This window comes from Pectinophora gossypiella, chromosome 15 (genome assembly GCF_024362695.1).
Source record: "Pectinophora gossypiella chromosome 15, ilPecGoss1.1, whole genome shotgun sequence".
In the NCBI taxonomy this organism is placed as follows: domain Eukaryota; kingdom Metazoa; phylum Arthropoda; class Insecta; order Lepidoptera; family Gelechiidae; genus Pectinophora; species Pectinophora gossypiella.
The window spans coordinates 11,852,322-11,869,877 of NC_065418.1; positions in this window are offsets into that span (position 1 = coordinate 11,852,322).

The window sequence follows — 17,556 nt, forward strand, 5'->3', positions numbered from 1 at the left end:
ACGTGAGAGGATGTACGGAAATGCTCTACCATCTTCCCGTTTGCGATAGCTATTTAAAGCTCAATGCAAACTGAAGCGGTGCCCGGGTTTCCGGCCTTGAGTTTGGAATGTTCCAGCTGAGAGGCGTGTAACCCAGCGGTAACCCAGCTGAGAAAACACGTGACTCGCAATTTATTTATTTATTTATAAAGTACAGCCACATCACATACTTTAAAACATTTTTACATTTAGGTTACGGTATTGTGACTAATATAATATATGACAATTACGGCGTATATAACTTATACAATTAAGGGTAACTATTCAAAAATAAAATAAAATTAAGATTACACAGCAGACTCAAAAATAAGAAATTAGAAAAATTGGAAAAGTATTAGGTAAATATAAGTATAATTAACATCATCTGAGCTTTATATAACAGAATGTAAGGTTCATGGGTTGAAACTTGGGTTGGGGTTATTTATGAAACTAAACCTGAATTGTATTCTTGATTTCATGTTTCAAATTCAAATTCAAATTATTTATTTCAGATTAATATCCATAATTATAAGTATAAGTTCATCAGATTAGATTGGTTAATTTAAATTTAAATGATATATAAAATCAAATAAAATTAATATTATTAATAAAAATGAAATTACACGAAATAAAATAAAATACATTGGTGCCCATTCGGGTGCACACAAACCCAACCCAAATTCAGTTCGACAGCTCCCAAATGAGTGCCGTCCTGCACATATTACTACTTATCGGTGCAGGAAAACTCCGTAAGGAATCCAAATCCCCGAGAAATGTATATTCGGAGGTACTTATGTGTTCTAACTTCTAACTGGGGATCTAAAAACGCCACATCAAAGCTACAAATCTGAAAAGCAATTGGTATTGCAATTTGACATTTACGCTTATAAATGTCAATGTCAGTATAAATAATTGTCAAAGTGTTTTTTTTATCCCTTGAGCTTGTTTCCCTCCGGGTTGGAAATGCAGAGGCAGATTAGTAATCGCTTTTTTTTAAATGAACCGGATCTGTCAAATCTTTACAACAGGTACAATACAATACAAAAACTCTTTATTGAACTTAAAACATAATATTAAAAACACATTATTATAATTAGATAGGTAGTACAACAGGCGGCTTTATTGCTAAGGTACCAATCTCTTGCAGGCAACCTTTAAGTATAGGAAATGAATTTAATAAAAAATATAGCGGGATAGACAGTGCAAAATAAAATGTTGTAAAATATAAGTATACCTATATAAACTATGTTAAAAAATACTTAGATGACAATAAATAATGATATGTAAATATATACATTACTTTGGAAGAGAGAAACCCATGATAATACTATAATACCTACTTTATAAAGAAGACTTTAGGTTAGATAAGCAGGCTCCGAGAAAAAGGAATAACGCTAGGGATATGATAACCTAAATTTATATTATGATCCTTCCTATAACGTAGATAGACATACATACATACGCGTATAAACTTTATGAAATTACATGAGCAAAATATCTACCTACTAATATAAAACTAAGACAAAAAATGGGTCCGATTCCTGCAAACACCTCCTAATTTTATTTTAAGTTAGACCGGTCCTTTTCTTATCCGCCGAAAAGGAAAGGGACAGATGGTTATCAACAAGTTAATTTTAAAATGAATGAATAACCCACGCGAATAAAATAGGCATCTCGCTCGTATGGAATCCGTTTGACGGGCTGTCTACTTAATTCCGTCGGTTTATTGGCCGATGTGAAATTTTTAGATGGTTGTTTTAGATTTCTGCTTGAAATTGACATGTATTCCATAAATTTTATGCCTTACGATTACCGGTCCCTTTCTTTTTCAACGGATAAGAAAATGACAGGTATAACTTAAAATATAATAAGATGGCGTCTGCATGAATTAACACCATTATTTATATAAAACTAAGAATTTAAATAGACTTATATATAAAAGTAGCAGGGAAAATGCTGCACCGAGAAGAGCGTGGCTCTTAAATTGATGATGATATATAAATACAAAATAATAATATATACACATGCGTATAATATATGCATAAATAAATATAGCTTATGTTATGTTTGAGATGATAATGGTCTGGATTTTATACCGAAATTTTACTGTTGCAATGCGGCGCGGTTTCACGAAAACTCCTAACTCGCCGGCAAATAACGCCCGCGGTATCACCGCTATGGGTATGAGGCTTTTACACATTTTCCGTTCGTATAACCGGTTACATTAAATCGCTATGAGGGCGCGTTCAGACCTTACAATGTACCGATATCCCTTTTTTCCGCATATTCCTATTCAAATTCCAATATAATACCCTCTGACCCAGATCGGTATTGTATTAATGGTCTCGCAAAACAGTGTACCAGTATCGAGGGAAAGCCTCTTCGAAGGGATGGTAATGACAAAGAAAAATATTTGGAATTCGTATCAAAAGTGATATATACATACACAAACTCACGCGGAGGTAAGCAGAGACTATGAAATTCCATTTGCTTCGACCCTGACACACTTCTCTTGCTTCCGCCACATTCATCAATCGTTTCATACACGCACGCCGGTTCAGAGTAGATCGGACTGAAACTTTTTTAAGGACATCTCCAATTTGGTTTCTCCAAAAGTGACAGAAATCGATAGGTACATGTGCCTTATTCTGATTCTTTTATATCTCACTATAAGTACTCATTCATTTATTTTTTGAAGAGCTAGGCGCTTGCTGGTGGAGCTCTTTTCCAGATTTGTCGATCCTTGATATCCTACTGATATTAGGCATCCAAATTATTAATTTGTATAACAGTATTTTATGTTTTTTTTTAAAGAACATCTAGGGCCCTGTGCCGAGGATTTTCTTACAGCTTTTTTTCCCTGGCTTCGTTGTGAGAAGCTGCAGTAGTTTTAGGCGGATGAGACTTTCGTTATGTAAATATGACGATTCAAAGTGTAACTATGTTACCTATTGTACAAAGAAATTTGTGAATTTGAATTTGAACGTCAATGTATGATGAGACGTCGGTCTTTTCTTTTCTAAGGACTGTCCTAACAAATGTAAGTACCTGTATTCAATCTTCTTCTTCTTCTATCGTGTGGGTTTTTGAGGCGAATTACTAACCTCATCAACCCTGGTGTCAGGGTTACTATTGAGCCGCCAAAGGCCCCTGACATGACTCATTTATAACGACTACGTACTTACACAGTAAGTAGTAACCGGGACCAACGGCTTAACGTGCCTTCCGAAGCACGGATCGTCTTACTTTCGGACAATCAGGTGATCAGCCTGTAATGTCCTAACCAAACTAGGGACCACAAAGTAATTTTTGTGATATGTCCCCACTGGGAATCGAACCCAGGACCTCCGGATCGTGAGTCCAACGCTCAACCACTGGACCACGGAGGCCGTTTATTCAATTCAATTATATTTTTTCCTGTTTATTCAATTATATTCATATAGTGATAAAAATGGCATTAACATGTCACGTTCTGTCAGTCCCATACATTTTTGTCACTGTTACTCTCCTTCGTCATTTGCAAACCTTGGGTTCTTTGTAGTAAGATTTATAATGATGAGCAACTGAACGCATTTTCTTTTTAGGGTCCCGTACCCAAAGGGTAAAAAACTGGATCCTATTACTAAGACTCCGCGGTCCGTCCGTCCGTCTGTCACCAGGCTGTATCTCAAGAACCGCGATAGCTTTTGTTGCCGTTGTAACAATATATACTAAAAATAAAATAAATATTTAAAGGGAAGGGGCACCTATACATCAAACGCAATTTTTTTCCCTTTTTTGCTCGATGTCAATAAGGGAAACAGGTAGGTAATATAAAGTTTAATGTAATGTTGTTTAGCTAGTTAATGGTACGGAACACTTGGCCGGTTTTGTATTCCCAGTCCTGCAAAGACAGGGGTGTGAACAGGGTGTGAATATACATATATCATAAGGATGTATGTAATCTACTCACACCCCTGACACAGGAAAATAACAAGTACGGCCAAGAAGGAAACTGTCGCCTCCAGGATGGTACGTAAATCATGTGTGATAGATGGCAAGGTCTACTCGCTAACTAACCCCGGAAGGGATTGGGTTGATGATATATTTAGACTCAAGATTTTATAAGTAAGTATGCTGTGTAGCTTTTCCTGCTCGAAGAACGCGCGACTTACTTCATATGTCCTGAGTTCGAATCTTGGCTCGGGCTTTAAACTAACTACTGAATTCGTAAATACTACTGAATTCGGAACTTTATAAGTTTGAATTCATGTTTGGCTCATAGATAAAATTGATATCTCGTGGCAAATACACTTCTCATCAAAAAAATCGAAACGCTTCCGTTTTCATTGTTTCTGTCCGAATTTAACACAAAAAAGAATTCATACGATGAAAAAAAAAACATAAATGTATAGCTGGCAGTTTGGCCATTACAGTAATAAGCGAAAATTCTAAATTCAAAATTAGAATTTCATTTGTTTATCTTATAAACGAAATGAATCACTGTTTTGAGACAAATGTGTGTTTAGGGTTGGAGTACATTTAGCGTTTAAAAACTAAAAATTGGCGCCTATCCTTAAACTTTTTGTTTTTTATTTCAATACTGTGACTTTGGGACGTCTGAAAAAAGGTTTTTTTTCTAAAACGTATGGATACTTCGCCCACAGAAGCCGCCCAAGTTGTGGCATTGCTGGATTCTGGCCTTAGTCAGCGTGTTGTGGCTGCAAGACTGCATCTAAGCCTGTCATCTGTTCATAGAGTCTATAAACGTTATCGGGAGACTGGTTTGTTCACGCGCCGTTCAGGATCTGGCAGGAATCGGGTCACTTCTGAGCGAGATGATCGATTTATTGTAACAACTTCTTTAAGAAATCGACGCCTTAACGCTTTTCAACTGCAGCAGCGGCTTCGTGTTGTACGAAGGGTGGCTGTAAGTGACTCTACAATTAGAAGAAGGTTGAAGGATCGTGGAATGGTACCGCATAAGCCAGCAAATGGGCCGAAATTAACTGCAGACCATCGAAGAGCGCGCCTTAACTTTGCACGTGAGCACCTAAATTGGTCATACCTACAGTGGAGCAAAGTTCTCTTTTCTGATGAGTGTAAAATTATGCTGTATGGTAACGACGGAAGGAACAAGGTCTACAGAAGAGACGGAGAACGCTATGCACAATGCTGCATTGAAGAAAAGGTCAGCTATGGTGGCGGTTCGTGGACGGTTTGGGGAGGAATCAGCGCCGACGGTAAGACAGAGCTTGCTTTCGTGTCTGGGCCACGTCTGCCTGCACTAAACTGTCATCGGTACGTCGAAGAGTGTCTCGAGCCTCATGTGATGCCCTATGCACATTTTATTGGCAACGGCTTCATATTCATGCACGACAATGCTAGGGCTCACACCGCGGGCGTCGTACGAGATTATCTTAACGAAGTCGATATCTCTATTATGGAATGGCCAGCAAGAAGCCCGGACATGAATCCCATTGAACATCTGTGGGATGAATTAAAGAGACGAATTCGAGCAAGAGATCCTGCCCCAGAAACACTTAGCCAGCTGCAAGATGCAATCCAAGAGGAATGGGACAATATACCACAGCATGTGATCGTGACTCTCATCCGATCGATGAAGAACCGTATGGAAGCAGTAATTAGAGCTCGGGGAGGGAATACAAGTTATTAAATAAACGTTTTTTAGCTTTTTTTTTCATTTACGTGTGTTGTTTTATCCATTTCCTTTATACTCCATACGGAATAAAAATGACTCATTTAACAAAATACGAAACCTATGAAAAATTCATTTAAATTTAGAACATTAACATTAAGATTTGATAAGCTCATATTACTCACTATTAAACGACATTTAACATTTATTCCTAAATGTACACATTTTTCTGATAATCCTGACAAAACGTAAACTTGCAAGGTGTTTCGATTTTTTTGATGAGAAGTGTAGTTTCACCGTATTATAGTCAGTATCCCGTTTTCCACAGGGTCCGCTTACCTAACCTAAAGATTTGACAGGTCCGGTTTCTTACAGAAGCGACCGCCTGTCTGACCTTCCAACCCGCGGAGGGAAAACTAGCCTCCGAAAATGCATTATTCGGGAATGTGGGTTTCCTCACGATGTTTCCTTCACCGCTGAGCACGTGATAATCATTTACGATCTAAACATGAATTCGAAAACAAATTCGACAATCATTGGTTTAGGTCTGTGCTGGATTCGAACCTGCGACCTCAAAGTGAGAGGCAAGCGCTCTACCAACTGGGCTACCACGGCTTCCTACACCTACACGAGACTTAAAAATCGCTTGTGAGGAGTGGGTGCAGATATATACTATACATCTCTGCCTAACCCTTCGAGGATATAGGTGTGATTCTGTAGCTTTTCGGTATTAGAAGAGATTGGGGATTTACGGACTGAGTTATCACAACAACGAATTGACAAGCATCAATACCTCATTGATAATTGATGCATTGACTTTATGCCAGAAGCATTCACACGGGTTCAAAACATTGGCTTTAATCCAATATGCTCCCATGAACACGTGGTTCAGCTGTGCAGTAGAGGAAGATCAATAGCTCAACTAGGGAAATCAGTCTGTATGAAGTATGTGTTCAGTAATCGAATGTATTTCATTTGATGCTGCTTAGATATATTTTCCTATATCCCATTAGGATAGGCAGAGTTGGATGTCATTAAAATCTTACCTTATCTTGAATAGGTAACATAGTTACACTTTGACTCGTCATTTTTTACATAACGAACTTTTCGTGAGCCTAAAACTTCTGCACCTTTTCACAACCTGTATAGCCGGGGAAAAGACTTCAGGAAAAACCTCAGCTACTTTATTCCGCTGCTGGGTAAAGGTCTCCCCTTTTTGACTCTGCGCGATCTCCGACCAACTTCACTGTAAGCGTTGAAGTCATCAGACCATCTTTTATGGAGACTGCCTTGACTTCTGTATCCGTCTTGAGGCATCCATTAAAATAGTATTTGAAATTTTGCAGCAACTCTAGATATTTCCATTAAGACGTTGTTCCCTGGTTACTACCCCAAATACCTCCACCCACTCGCATTGGAGCAGCGTGGTAGAGTATGCTCTATACCTGCCCAGCAGTGAGTCTATATAGGATCCCATCACTAATTTAAGAGCCACACACACACTTGTCGGTGTAGCGTTCTCCATGCTACTATTTCATCCTTTTTTATTCCCTCCCCTGCCGCGTTCGTCGCCTGCTCTTGCTCTTGTCTGTAGGATATTTACATTTATTTATGTTTTAGATTTTGGCGTTCTAAGATAAGTATAACGAACTTTCTAGCAGTTACTAATACCCATGTTCTATTGGTCTATCAAAATGCATAATAGCAACACACAGATTCTTTATATCTTAATAATTTTCTATTAAGCTTATTACGTACAAAGCTATTATATGATTCAAAGAAATGGTTTTAATCTAGAGGAAAGGGGAGGAGGAATGGAGGTAGAATGAGGGGGGGAGGTTGCTGGCAACAGACAGATCGTTCTGCAACAAGCAATGCACTGCAGCGTAGTCGCAATATATACTCGGATTGGCAGTAAGGTAGCTTCATATTACCCTTTTTATCCAAATAGGCATAATGAACTTCTGGACCTTTCTCCCAAATGAATCTCGAATCTATACAAGACGATTGGTCTGTAGAAGGATTCCTGAAATAGGGTCATGGCCACTACCGGACTGAAATGTAGCAGTGATTATTCGACTTCTATGTACAAGACCTTTTAGGAAATAATAATGAAAATAGGAAAAACTTTTATGGGGAAATTGGTTGTGTTCGTAAGTAAACTATAATAAGGTTTTATCATATCTAACTTGAAAGGAGTGTGATGTATATGAACTAATGTACGTATAATACGCACGATCGAAGCTGCCATACTGCTTATTATTATTTCCACGCTGCCGGCAGAGAAAGTTGTAGCCAATGTCAATACCACTCGCTCGCGGAAGCATCGCGTAACCATTACGACACTAGGTGCGCTTGCGGTGCAGGGTTCCGGGTTCGACACGGGTTTGTACAAGTTTGCTTACGTCTCCTGTTTCCCTCGTATTGAGAAAAATACACTTACATAAATGACGTAATTAAGCTATGTAGGTATTTTGTTTACGTCACACTTTTTAACAACAGCAGATCTCAACCAGATACTATCCCTGCCCCGATTACTACTTACTGATGTAAGTACGCAGTCGTTACTTGAGCCATGTCAGGGGCCTTTGACGGCTCAAGGATAATATTGGTAATCCATATTGTTGAGGTCTGGTCTTCTAATTAAACGCCCAACTTGAGATTAATAGATTTATTGGCAATGCGTAGGTGCTTGTTAAACAGAGCGAGAGAAAGTGACAGAATAAAAATTGTCTCACAAAAAAAGTATTTTAGTTGGTGTTGCCAACATATCACAACCCATACAATAGATAGAAGAAGACCAGTCACTATTCAGTCACTGGTTAGTCAGACTTTTCTATATTTTCTTTTTTGTTTTTTAATCTCCATTTTTGGTAAAGAGAATGCCGTATGAATACAATGAATCGAACTCAGACGGGTAATAACTGCTAAGTGAAGGAAAAAGCCCTTTACTAAATATAAAATACTTTATTACTTTATTTAATTCAGTACTCTCGTTAACACAATAATCCCCGTTCATTTCCATCCGAGCTCCCTTGTAATAATAGACTAGTTTCCAACTTAGTAGTCAATTCAGTTACTTTTTATTAATTTATAATGAAAAAGTATAGTGTGACGTCATAGAAAAAGTGTCAAAATGTCGGACTTATTAAAAAGTTTTTTATGACTAAAATTAATAAATAAGTTAAATAGAAAAAAGAAAATGCGTTTTGTTAGTTCTAGATCTGTCTTTATTTAGTAATCAGAATTTAAAAAATTATCTTGACCCTAGTACACGACCCAATTATTATTATCTCCTTGTTTTTCTCCATACCGTCATTAATGACAACTTCGTAATAATCCTTCGCGGCCAGAAGCCGCAAGATGGCGCCACAGTCGCAAGAATTTGTTTTTTTTTAAATACGATCAGATTTACGCAATCGCTAACATTACAAGTATCAAATTTATTTAGAGTTTGATAATTATAATCCAGTAGGGCTGGGACGTCTAACGTGTCATATTTAAAGTAATTCTCTTATAAAATATACGAATATGCATACATAAATTACGATTACGAAAAATGACAATAACACGTATCAGTGTGACTGCCGCTTTTCGTAATCGTTTGCAACTTTGACGCCTCTAATAATAGTTTTTTTTTACTCCGAGAAAAGGCAGGCAAAAGAACATAGCAATACTGCCTAGTCAGATGATAAGTTTGTTTGTATTGTTTAATGATGCATTTAAATAAACCATAGAGTAACCAACATAGGTATCACTTCGCGTATATAAACCTTCAAAAAAGGTTACAAAAAGGACAAGCCCCATACTTTGCCTAGCGTGTAGAGTTTGTGAACTTCGTGTTCGCATAGTTAGGGCGTGTAGAAGTAGAAGCTTGGCCCTACATGAGATCTGATAACTTTTTGTCATTGCGATCGATATGATCTCCTTGTCTTGGCAACATTTTATATGAAAATGTTTTTGTTGGTATTACTTACACACAATATCTGTGCAAGATAGCACAGCCTTTTATTTTACCTTGTTTAATACCGCTTTTTATTTCTTTATTGTCCTAGTATTTTAATGTATTACTTTGTCTTTGATTTTTTAAATATAAATTGGTTTTTATTGGTCCATAATACCTTATAATGTAAATTTCGTTGAAATCGGTTAATTAATATTACGTAGAATTCAGAGATCATCGATTTATTTTTATTTTTTCCTTTATTAATATCTTCTAAATATTAATATTATACTTGCACGTGTGTACACTTGAATGTGCACTACGCATGATTGCGAAAGTACCTTGGGATCATCCCGCCCAAGACTTGTTTATAAAATATAATATACTAACCTTTCCTAGTATTTATATATTGACTGTTGCAAAGTATATGAGACATAATATCAGTATATTCCCTACTATAGCTCAGATGCGTAATAGTGACCGTCCTTTGCGTCGAAGCGGTGGTGACTTGTTGTTTACTCGAAGGACGAGATGCCACAAAACTGGCCGGCTCTTGGATGTGATTGGGCCACAAGTGTACAACGCTATACCCAGTGATATCAGGGGTGCGCCCAGCGACGCATGCTTTGGAAATAAATTAAAACATTATTTAGTTCATAAAGCCTATTATGACTTAACAGAGTTTCTCAATAATATAAAATTTGGATGACGACAATAAAGCGATGTAATTTGTATATTGTTATGATTTTATTGTGATGTAATATTGAAATATTGTAAAGTAATCTATATAATGTGTACCTACTCATCGAAATATTTGTTGACGTGTAATGTTTATTATGAATAAAGAATTGAATTGAATTGAACTTACATAGAAAATATTAATTATAATAATTATTTTTATAATTGCAAAATTGATGTAGGCCTAAAGTAATACCGTCTTTAAATTAACGCTCGCTCTTTACATCAAAGTCTCGTACTTTTTCGTGGAAAACTTGAAAGCTCGTTAACTAAACGTGATTAACCTCACTCCCACAAGTTTTGTCCTAAATAAACAGTTTCTTGCACAAACGCTGCGAAACCTTGTAGACATACTGTATATCGAATATGTTCCTAATAGATTGTGAAATAAGTCCTCTATAGACGAGATAATAATTATGTTTACTTGTTTTCATGTTCGTATGTATCGGTATACATTGGTATTTAAGTATAAAAACACCCAAAATAAAATTATCTTGTGAAATATAATATGAATATGTTATAAACATATTCATATAATATGAATATGTTATAAACATATTCATATTTTTTATTTAAAACATAAATTCAAATTAAAAAATAACATAGAATTGAATCGTCATTTTTACATAACGAACGTCTCATCCGCCTAAAAGTACTGCAGTTTTTCGCAACCTGTATATCCGGGAAACGAACCTTCAAGAAAAACCTTCGCACAGAGTCCTAGACGTTATACATTGTTTTAAGTTTACGCGGTTATTATCAGTCATCCCGTGATCATGGCACTTGCAACAGTGTCGAAATATCGGGAGTCTCATATCCCCATTTAAACGCGGTAAGAACCCGTTATTATTGTGTCCTAGACGTTATTTTAAAAAAACATAAAATATTGTTATACTTACTTACACAATTTAGTAATTTGGCTGCCTTATATCAGTTCCCAGACAGCTAATCCCATGCATTCATATCTTCTAAATAAGTAATCATTAACCTTATAAGTGAGGAGGCTCGGTGTCGCTCAGCGGGCAATGAAGAGAGCTATGCTCGGTATTTCCCTGCTGGATCGAAACAGAAATGAGGAGATCCGCAGGAGAACTAAAGTCACCGACATAGCTTGGAGAATTGCAAAGCTGAAGTGGCAGTGGGCAGGACACATAGCGAGGAGAACCGATGGCCGCTGGGGCGGAAGGGTTCTGGAATGGCGACCACGTGTCGGACGACGCTCAGTGGGTAGGCCCGCTACAAGGTGGACCGACGATCTGGTGATGGTCGCGGGAAGCCGTTGGATGCGGGCAGCGCGGGACCGATCGTCGTGGAGATCCTTGGTGGAGGCCTATGCCCAGCAGTGGGCGTCATACGGCTGATGATGATAACCTTATAATAACCCTTATTTAACAAAGTTTATATTTAATTACTATCTTAAAACTGTACAATGGTAAAAATAAAGAGGAATCTTATTGTAAAAATAAAGATTTAGTCATCTTATGCAGTCGACTGACATGTAAAGCAAGTTTTTTTTACGAATTTATATTATATTATATTTTTTTCCAAAGACCTAATATTAAGGTTTCATAGCTATATTAAACTCACGCCTCTGATCTCTAAGGAGGTGGGTAGGGCCAAAAGAAATCATCATGTCCCTAGTATTATCCCTACTGACCTAATCAACCATGATGTCTGGGAAATAGTTTTAATGATTTGTTTTTTTTTTAATTATTATATAGGTATTTAAGTGATTTATTTCTTTGATATGAACAAACATATTCTATGTCATTTCTTCTTTCAGTCCAACAGAGAAGTATAAACTGTTATATAAATAAAGTGCCATTTTACGGCTTGCCTCTCGTCCATAACACATACGACAAATAAATCCGTATTTCTCTGTGAAATTGATTTTTATATTTGGACGGATCTTTTATTGGATATTTGTGGCTGTAAATTGAAATGCCTTTTGTACTTTTTAGACTTTTCTATTCTCAACTGAATGACCCCGTTTATTTGATTAAAACGATCTTACGGTTTTATCCTTTTCGATAAATGATTTTCTACCAGTAGCTTAGAATAAAAAATAATGCTACGTGTTGTAGATAGGGTTTATATTTTTGATTTTTAGTTAGATTTTATTAATTGTTTAATTATTTAATATTCGTACACTACATGGTTGAGTGAAGGACTTTTATTGTGCATTCTCTCTCTTTATTTAATCGCCATTCCTCTCTTCTTCCCGCCAAAACCTTCACCTCCTGATACGATACGACCTGCACCTTCTCTTTAATTGTTTCATAAATGTTCTCCTAGGTCTACCCCTTTCTCTCTTGCCTTCAATTTGCAATCAAGTTTTTGTTGCCTTCAATTTTTGTGCAATGCAATACATTATTTAATTAGATCCGTATTTACCACTCTAGAATGAATAAATATAATTTCATGTTATTTCACTATCTTCTGTCGTGTGGGTCCTGAGTTCATTAATCGATATCATCAACTCTGGTGTAAGGGTTACTATTGAGCTGTTAAAGACCCCTACTGCAAATAACGTTAAAGTATGTAGTAACAATAACAGCTTAACGTGCCCTTCGAAAGACGGATCATCTTACTTTCGGACAATCGGGCCTGCAATGTCCTAACCGAATAGGGATCCCATAGTGATTTTTGTGATGACCGATCGAAGATTCGAACTCGGGACATTCGGATCGCCCACCTCATTTCTACCAAACCTTTCAACGCCCAACTCCGCATTCAATAAATTGTAATTATTCCATCCCTTCGGCTATCCCATGTCTTCTTAATCCCTGTGTTCTTTAGTGACGTCGTCACGTTATCACTCTTTCGCATGTCACAGCTGTTGTCCCTGTCTCACAGTGTGTCAGGGATTTACGGAATGGCTTATCTTATAGGTATATAATAATTCGGATTATATTGGGCCTTGGCAAAAATGGTTATAACTTATAAGTAAGAGTGAGAGCCTGTTTCAGGACTTACTGATAAACTATCTGCCAGATTAGTTCTTGATAGTGGTGAAACAGTACGAACTGTTGGTTTAACCTCTACTGGTAGATCCCAAGCATATATTTAGTCTCTAGAAGGGAATGCAATATTGAAAGCTCACGACTATGTTCCAAATTCTCTCTTCTTCCCGCCAAAACCTTCACCTCCCGATACGACACTTCTCTTTTATTTGTTTCATAAATATTATCCTAGGTCTACCCCTTTCTATCTTCCCTTTAATTTTTCCTTCTATAATGTTTGTTATAAATGAATCGTGTCGTATCAGGTGGCCAATCATATTTCTCCTCAATATGGTTGTCCTTTCTTCAACCTCTTCAATTTCTTTCCTTTTTTTATGTATAATGTATGTATGTTAAAATTATTTTTTCTTTTCTTGTATTAAATCTTCTTTCGTGTATAAAATTACGGTCGTTTCGTGTATAAAAGTAATAATATAAGAATGATAACTGCTTGTGGTTTCTTTAATTATTTTTAGTTTATTTAATTAAAATTCAAAAATATGTCAAAAAGAAAAATGTGATAGATAAGTATTTGATCGTCTTAGATTGTTTTCTATTTTTAGATTAAGTAAGTATGTATGTGTCGTGGCCAGATCATAGAATTGATCATTTCATGAAATCATGATGTAGTGTGGCCAGATCATTGAACACAAAACGTTTAACGATTTGACCAACGAAATGCATGATTACTTCATGATATGGCCAAACGTTAACTGGGGGAGGCCTATGCCCAGCAGTGGGCGTCATACGGCTGATGATGATGATGGCCAAACGTTGGCAATCATATCGTAAAATTAGTAACATTATCCACCGATAGTGGCGCTGGCGTCGATTTTATTTAAAACTTGATTGATATTATAATCGATGAATCAATGTTATTGTTCAATTTTCCATATCGAATAGGTACATAATTTTGAACCTAAGAAATTAATCGACTATTCGCATTTTTATTACACCACATAGCATGGACACCGCCTACATTAACGATATGGCCAAACGTTGATTGGTATATTATTAAACGTTAACGTTTCAACGATATGGTCAACTTAAGTTGGCTATTTCATGAAATATGACCATTTCATGAAATGGTCGACCACATCATGAAATGATCAATTTTACGATCTGGCCACGACATATCGACACGACATATTACTTATTATTGATTTTATTGGTTTTCATTCCTAAATTGAGTATTTTATTTGCATTGCCAAATCTTAAAATAAACCGTATGAGGACAACGACAAATAAACATACACGCCTACCTAAACGTAATCTACTAAAGAAATAACGCGAAATTGAATCGAATTTGAGCTCGGAATTTCCGGGTTTCCGGATTCGGGAATCCAATTACATAATAAGGTATCGGTATCAGTGATGGGCTGCAGCTGCCGAAGTTAGTAATTCGATAGTTAGGCAGTTAACGTCAATCAGTTCGAGATTTGAAAACTACAAAATAATTAACATCGAGGCTTTCATAGAAATAAATTATGTCCTGGAAGAAATGGAGGGAGGCCTTTGCCCAGCAGGGGGATACTTTAGGGTAGATCAGATAAGATTCATTTCAAGAAATCATTTTTAACTACTGTGAATATCTACATAAGACATTTGAGTAAATACTTAAAGTAAACAGGAGGTACTTAAACGAATCGTATCGTATGAGAAAGGTAATTATGTCCATAGCCAATATAATGATCCGTCATAACATAGCATCGCGCCTGTATCTCCAAAGAGGTAGGCAGAGGTAGAGAGGGGTCCATCATGTTAGAAAAGAAAAAAAATCCTGCGTTGATAAATAGAAGACAGAGGTTTTTACGACATGCCCGGGAAGATAAGATAAGATAATAGAAATTTATTTGGGCAACTTAGACTAACCTGTTTGTTACAAACAGGAACTTTCCAGGCTACTTTCCTCAAAATTATAGATGGCGCTGTACAGTTTTTCCTTCGTTTAACCTTCTAATTTCATGAATAACAGATATACGTATCTTTTATCTTTGTTTTTGAGTATAAATGATGACCCTTTTATTACACCCAAGGACAATTATATCGCGTGCGCGCGCGCACACACACACACACACACACACACACACACACACAAACAAACACACACAGCTACATCAAAACACACACATCCACACATCATTATACATCTGATCAAAATAAAGAGAAGAAACGTAATTCTTATAATATTTCCAAAATACAATGCAATAAAAATAAATTGGTGCTTGATATAAGGCTTATTATGTATAGGGGTAGATCGCAAAAAAGTGGCACCGATGAAAAAATATGTAGGTAATTATACAACGCCATCTATATTGTTTTCGGTGAACTTAACCTGGAATGTTCCTCATTAATTAAAAATTATATTAGTCACTTTCAAAATACACACTACAGTAGGTAGGACTGCCTTACAACACCCCCATAAAAAGATAAATTTCAATACGGTTTACGTTTTATAATCGTCACATTCATTCCTTAAAACTCAAAATACTTTTCGTATAAGTATTCCAAAGAAAACAAGATCCGTGCATTAAAACGACTGCAAATTGAAACGTAGAATTGCTTCAAAATTCCGTCTCAAACGTTCAACCTTTCCGTTAGAAACTCCGTGTTACAGGATGTTTGGAATAGAACGCTGGAATACCTGCAGATGGATTTCCGTTCGCCTTTTGTGCCGTTTGACGCGGAGACAAGCCGCTTTGTGTTCCGGAACTAATGGAACGAATATAACCTTGGAATGGCTCAAAAACGCTGCACAAGTTTCCCATTGCAGCGAGTTTGTCGTGCAACTTTTATGTTATTCAAACAAAGAAAATTATAGCGGAAATCAGACGTCGGTTAAGAGAGAGTGGGGATGATGTGACGGATTATTCTTGGCGCAAAGGAATACAAACATATTCCATTATATTTAGTATGTACGAGTTCAAAATTTTCTTACATAACATACATAAACAGGCTTGCGATGATTGCGAGTGTGGAGTATCACCACAAACTATGGCTCACCTTTTGTGCTGTCCTAAGTGCCCTAACACCTGCACTATTAAAGACCTGTATGAAGCCACTGACAATGCCGTAAGCGTGGCCAATTATTGGTCAGCAAAAATTTAGTTTTGATCGCCATCGACTAGCAAAGAAGAAGCCTATATACGTCCCACTGCTGGGCACAGGCCTCCCCTTAATCAACCGAAGGGGGTATGGAGCATACTCCACCACGCTGCTCAACTGCGGGTTGGTGAAGGTGTTTTTACGTGCGCTCCGAAGCACGGAATCATCTTACTTTTCCGGACAAGCAGGTGATTCATGCCTGAAAAGTCTTTACCAAACAAAGGACAGTCTCACAAAGTGATTTCGACAATGTCCCCAACGGGAATCGAATCCGGACCGCCAGATCGAGAGCCTAACGCTCTAACCACTAGACCACGGCTGTTAAAACTTTCTTAGTTAAAAGTACACATTATACTTACAGGTTATAAGGTAAACTTAGTATAAATAGTGTGCAAGAATTGGTGCCAATATGTTCCTTATGATAAGCCGCTGAAACCGTTCTATGTGCATTAAGTAATACAATGATTATCAACCATATTATCATAACCCTAATCTTTACCAACCATGACCACGAGGCATGTCAGGCGCTCATGGCTGCTCAATTGTAACCCTGACACCAGAGTAATTGAGGTCGGTCATTGATCTTACAACCCATATAAAGAATTATAACCAAGGTGACTATCAGTTGATGAGTATTTTGTGATGTTAACTAGAAACTAGTGTTGCAAGTCCAACACTCGACTCGGCCTAAAGATTTTGGTCCTTCTTCTATCGTGTGGATTGTGAGGTGGAGTACCAACCTCATCAACCCTGGTGTCAGGGTTACTACTGAGCCGCCAAAGGCCCCCGACATGGCTAATGTAACGACTACTTTTTTACATCAGTAAGTAGTAACTGGGACCAACGGCTTAACGTGCCTTCCGAAGCACGCATCATCTTACTTTCGGACAATCAGGTGACCAGCCTGTAATGTCCCAACCAAACTAGGGATCACAAAGTGATTTTTGTGATATGTCCCCACCGGAAATCGAATTCAGGACGTCCGGATCGGGAGCCCAACGCTCAACCACTGGACCACGGAGGTCGTTAAAATTTTGGCACTTTAAGTTGACATTTACTTGAGGATTATTCACTGGAGTCGAGCATATCATACTGCCAACAAAATAAAATAC